The following is a 6,314-nucleotide window of genomic DNA, read 5'->3' on the forward strand; positions in this document are numbered from 1 at the left end:
TTTTTTCCAGTCCCTGCACCAGCTGTGTGCTGTAAGCTTGCTGCTGTCTCCAGCTAACTGTTATATTATAGGCCCTCTCTTTCTCATGAATACAGTACTGAGTAAACCTAGTCCTGAAGCTTTTATCCTAGCTACTGAAGCTATTGGGGCCTAATCTCCTTGAGGAAAGAAAAGCATTTGCAGGATGAGTGCTTTGAAATCCTTTGTTCCGCTTTAAAATGGCAAGGCATTACAACCCTGGAAAACCTGTATATTGTAATGAGTTATTAAAACTCCATCTTTGTAGACCCATCATAGAGATGTTGGGCAGAATATTTTTATCATAACCACACTGAGCAATGCATTCTTTGGCCCAAATATGGATGCCTAACACACCAAAGTCTCAGTGGTTAGAGTCAAAGAACAGGAAATTGTGAACAGTTTGGAAGAAAGCTTTTTCTTTGCTTGCATCATCTTTCTTTTGTTTACAGTGGCTCCTTTTTTGCACACCTGATTAATGCAAACGGAGATAACAGCACTACTGTTCCTGATGAGACTTTGGGACTTCCTTGATATCTTTTTTATTGTTGTTGATATACTGGGGATTTGGAGGCTTTAAAATGCCTCTGCTTTCCAGGATTATTTCTACAAATGCAATTTAAAACCTCTATTTTGACATCAGGAAGCTTATAAAAAACACAGTGGAAAATAAGCATTTGCAAGTGAACAGCTAGAAAAGGAATGCACTTCAACCACCAGTTCTGGGCGCCGCACTTCAAGGGGACATGGAGAACCTGGGGAGGGTCCAGAGGAGGCCACTCGTATGGCTGAGGGCCTCCGCAGCCAGCCCTATGAGGAGAGGCTGAGGGACCTGAATCTCTTCAGTCTCCGCAAGAGGAGACAGAGGGGGGATCTTGTGGCTGCCGACAACCTTATCAGGGGCCAGCAGCAGGGACTCGGGGAAAGTCTGTTCACCAGGGCCCCCCTTGGAGTCACCAGGAACAGTGGCCATAGGCCGAGGGGGGATAGGTTTAGGTTGGATATCAGGAAGAACGACTTCACAGTAAGGGTGGCCAGAGCCTGGAATAGGCTTCCCAGAGAGGTGGTGCTCTCACCTTCCCTGGAGATCTTCAAGAGGAGACTGGATAGGCACCTGGCTGGGGTCTTATGACCCCTGCCACCCCCAGTGCTCCTTCCTGCCCATGGCGGGGGGTCGGACTCAATGATCTGTCCAGGTCCCTTCCCACTCAGTGATTCTATGAGTCTATGACACCTTATCCTATATCTGCAAAATGATTGTGGATCGTGTCAGGCAAAAATAATGTTTCTATGCAAAATATATGTTGGTTCATACTATAGACATATTGGATTCTTCTTTGACCTATCACATGAGTGCTGAGGAGGAATGGATGGAAATGTTCTAACAACTTGTCATTAAGGTGCCAGTTTTTCATGTCACAATGAGCAACTCAGACGGGATGTTCTTTAGCAAGTTTCTTGTTGCACAGTTCAATTTGACGGTTCAACAAGAAAATAAGAGTCGCTTTAAAAACACTTGGTAGGTATCTGTTTCTAACTCAAAAGGACTATGGGTTTCAGCACAATAAACTGTACGTCATCAGGGAGGATTAATACTTTGACTTTTTTCCCACACAGCTTTATTTAAATGTGGCTATTTTTTCATTGACACAGAATAAAAAGTGCATTTTATTGAACTTGTCTGGATATTAAATTATTTCCATTGGGTGGAACTTTCGTATTAGCAATATTTCAGTCTGGCCAAAGCAGAAAACACTGATTGTTGAGACAAATAAGCAAAACACAGCTTATTTTCAGGGCCCTCTTACTGTAGTTTGCGAAGCACCAAAAATATTGTTTGGTTACAGAGCAGATACAGTACAGTACAAAGCTTGGCTTTCTATTTCTTTCAGCCCTCAGCCAGAGAGAAATGGGAAAGAGCTGATCAGGACAAATTTTCCACAATCCTGCAAATGTTTCCAAAATTTTAATTTTTGTTCCAGCCTGAATAAGAGAGAAAAGTCTAAAATAATAAATGTCTTTTCTAAATGGATTATCAGCCCTTCTTCCTTCCACCAGACAAGTTTGGATCTGCTCAGTCAAAATGGTTGGTTTGGCTAAATTTTACACTTTTCAATGTAAAGCTGGTCTTTTTTCAAAAGACATTTTTGATGAACCAATTTTTCAGAATGCAGTCATAATTAAGAGGTGAAGCAAAAGCTGAAGGACTGCTGAAATGAGGTTTCTTGACCATGTCAATACTTTTTTCCCCAAGGCTTTTTGAATCAGTAGATTCAACAAAAGCAGTGCTGTCAGGCCTCTGAGCTGTGGGCAGACAGATGAACACAAATAGGCTCGATATCCAAGGTGGGACTGGCCTGACTCCCCTCGCTGGCTTCCAGTTAAATACTTGAACCTACCTGCAGCAGCTCTTGGAGTGCTCTGTGGGCTTTCAGCAAGCCCGCAGAACTTGTGCCTGATTCTGGGCATGTCTACACGAGACCCTGTGGTGCAGTAGCAAGGAGCTGTTGCACTGTAGCTCATTGCTACCACGCGGCAGTGCTGCTGGGCACTAACCGCACGGTGATGCTATTTGGCAGTAATAGCAAGTTACTGCACAGTAGCAATGAGCACTATGCAGTAGTGTTGGAAAAGAAAGTGCGGTGACAGTACCATGCAGTAACACTGGTTACTGCGCAGGCGGCCACCTGTGTAGATGCAGCCTCTGTGTGCCTGATTCCCTGCTCCTAGATCTGCCTCGTGATCCTTGGTTTCCTAGTGCCTAACCTCGCTCCTACTCTTCCCTAGCTCCTACTCACCAATACTGATCTGAACCTGTGCCTTTCCCAGCTCATGCCTGCACTGCCACCTACTCCTACTGCACTGGTTCTCAACCTTTTCAGACACAAGGTGCCCCTTGTTAGACTCAAGCACCCCGCCCCCCCCCCATAGTTTCTAGGGTTGGAAGGGACCTGAGTAGATCATCAAGTCCGACCCCCTGCCATGGCAGGAAAGAGTACTGGGGTCAAACGACCCCAGCAAGGTGTTCATCCAGCCTCCTCTTAAAGACCCACAGGGTAGGACCCAGCACCACTTCCCTTCGAAGTTGGTTCCAGATCCTAGCTGCCCTGACCGTGAAGTTGCGCCTCCTGATATCTAACCTAAAACTATCCTCTGCCAGCTTGTGACCGTTATTCCTGGTCACTCCTGGCAGTGCTTGGGGGAACAGGGACCCCCCAATACCTGCTGATCCCCCCTGACTAGTTTGTAACAGGCCACTAGATCCCTCCTCAGCCTTCTCTTGTGGAGGCTGAACAGGTTCAGGTCCCGTCGCCTCCCCTCGTAGGGCCTGCCCTGCTGCCCCTGATCATGCAAGTGGCCTCCTCTGGACCCTCTCCATGCTGTCCACACCCCTCCTGAAGTGCGGCGCCCACAACTGGACGCAGTACTCCAGCTGTGGCCTGACCAGTGCCACATAGAGAAGGAGGATCACCTCCTTGTACCTGCTCGAAATGCATCTGTGGATGCATGACAAGGTGCAGCTGGCCTTCCTGACTGCATCCCCACACTGCCGGCCCATGTTCATCTTGGCATCAATGATGATTCCAAGATCCTTTTCCGCCTCTGCACTGACGAGAAGGGAGTTCCCCAGCCTGTAGGTATGGTGCTGATTCTTCCTTCCCAGGTGCAGCACCCTGCACTTGTCGGTGTTGAATCCCAGCCTGTTCTCATCCCCCCCCACCCCTGTAACCTGTCTAGGTCTGATTGCAGCCTATTCCTCCCTTCTAGCGTGCCCACATCCCCCCACATCTTAGTGTCATCAGCAAATCTGAACAGGGTGCTTTTTACCCCCTCATCCAAGTCACTGATGAAGATGTTGAACAGTGCGGGCCCGAGGCCTGACCCCTGGGGGACCCCACTGCCCACATCCCTCCAGGTCAAAAATGACCCATCCACCACCACTCTCTGGGTGCAGCCCTCCAACCAGTTGGTGACCCAATTGACTGTGTGGGTGTCGACACCACAGTCCCCCAGTTTCTTAATGAGAACGGGGTGAGAGACAGTGTCGAAGGCCTTCTGAAAGTCCAGGAAGACTATGTCCACTGCTACCCCTGCATCTAAGGAGTTGTTGATCTGGTCATAGAAGGCCACCAGGTTGGTCTGACAGGACCTGCCACTAATGAACCTGTGTTGGTTGTTCCTAAGCATAATCTCCCCTGCTGGCCCCTTGTGGACATGTACCAGAATAATTCTCTCAAAAAGCTTACCCAGGATCGAGGTAAGACTAACTGGCCTACAGTTTCCTGGGTCCTTCTTCCTCCCCTTTTTTGAAGATGGGAACCACGCTGGCCCTCTTCCAGTCCTCTGGCACCACACCAGAGCACCACAAGTGCTCGTAAAGCCGTGCCAAGGGTCCTGCAATGACCTCAGCCAATTCCCTCAGTACTCTAGAGTGGAGATCATCCAGACCAGCTGATTTGAATACATCCAGTCCTCCCAGAAGTTCCCTAGCTAGTTCCTCACTAACCCTTGGCCTAGGTGCGCCTCCCCTGGGATCAAGGGGGGGCCCAGCAGGGGGGTGACTGTTCTGGTCCCTGCTTAGGAAAATGGAGGCAAAGAAATTGTTAAATATGTTGGCTTTGTTGTCTGGTGTGACGACCTAATTTCCTAATTTGTCCTGCAAGGGCCCCACATTACCCGGAACCTTCTTTTTACCCCCTATGTATTTAAAAAAGGACTTCTTGTTGTCCTTGATCTGGGAAGCTAGTCCCAGTTCCATCTCCATCTTGGCCTTCCTGACTGCCCCCCTGCATCCCCGAGCAAATAAATGCCTCGGTAAATGCCAGGTCTTTATTGTCACTCACTTTTTGACTACAGAACAATACAAGAACAATTCTTCTGTTGCAAAGAATGCAGAAAGACCACAGCAGGGCAGAATCCTTTTAACACTAGGAATTTTTATTAGAAATCTCTGGGTTTATCCTGTGAATCATGTTTGTACATCTCACAGTGCTAATATTGTGGGGCAATCCAGCACATTCCTGAAAGGAATTTAAGGTGTCCCAGGGTATCACAGCACCATTGTTGAGAATCACCTCTTTCATGCCTGAACTCTCTGGTATTGTGACCCTTGGCTCTAGACTTCACAGGCTTGTGCCCTCACCCTTTGTTGGCACTGGATTTATGACCCAGATACCTTGTTCCAGGTGGACCCAAACACTCAGACTGACCATGACTTCTTCCATGCGATAATAGGTAAATTTTATTGCTAAATAGTGATAGCAGATAAGAATAATGCAGGCAAGGCAAACAAAGTAACTCCGCCCACCCCGATTCTGTATCTACCAGTCCTAGGGCACAGATGAAAGGTACTGTCATAGGAACCTTCTCCTGGCCAGTATGAGAGCTTCGCCCTGTGGTTCTTTCTTGAATGTCAGATGTCAATAGCCTAGAGGTCGAGGGCTGAGGCCCACCCCCACCTCCCCAATGGGGTGAGTGATACATGGTCCTCTGTCCATGGTGGCCTTGGTTCCTGCCTCAGGGATGACCTGCTGCTCTGAAATCCCTCCTTTTGTATTCTTTTTCTTCCCTGATGACTCTTTAGCTCTGGGTACCATTGATTGGTTTCTCTGTGATCATCAGACTGTCCACGTTCTGTCCTGTCAGCATATTCCTTTGTTTCCCAAACCCATCAAATGCACACATCTTCATTCACTGTTGTCTTAATTTGGGCATGCCCTGGTCTCCTAATTTGGTTTGGTGACCAAAACCAGAAATCCCAAGGCCTGGGATGACCTGATTGACCTGGTGCCAATGCTGCAGAATCATTTATCTCTGCTATGGGTACCCTGTGACAATTTCCCAACTTGTATATGTCTGCACCAGATACAGCAGGTTTTTTTGAAACCAAGTAACCCTTGTCATTGCAAGGCCTACAGTTGTGTTGCCATCTACAGAACCAGAGTTGCCTAGAGGAAAACTGTTCCTACTTTGAAAATATCAATCGTCCTGCATTTTTAATGGTCAGGGTTAGCCATTAGTTACATCATTCTCAGCTGTACTGAGAATGGGCTAAGGGCTAAACACAGGAAAGAGGACAGCTTAAATACGTGGTGGCAGTCATGGTGAAGGCAGGCCATAATTTTCATTTCAGAAGATCAATGGTAGGAACTGCTCCTGCTGCTTGTCTTTTATTGTAATTATGATAGGCTTTTTCCAGCTAGGAAGCTGGCAGTGCTAAGGAAGTGGACTTTTCTGAATGGCTTTGTGTGGCCACGTTAATGCTGTGCTTCTCGGCGCCAAAAACCAATGTGAGA

This window comes from Crocodylus siamensis, chromosome 2 (assembly GCF_052110815.1).
Source record: "Crocodylus siamensis isolate JL-2025a chromosome 2, ASM5211081v1, whole genome shotgun sequence".
In the NCBI taxonomy this organism is placed as follows: Eukaryota; Metazoa; Chordata; order Crocodylia; family Crocodylidae; genus Crocodylus; species Crocodylus siamensis.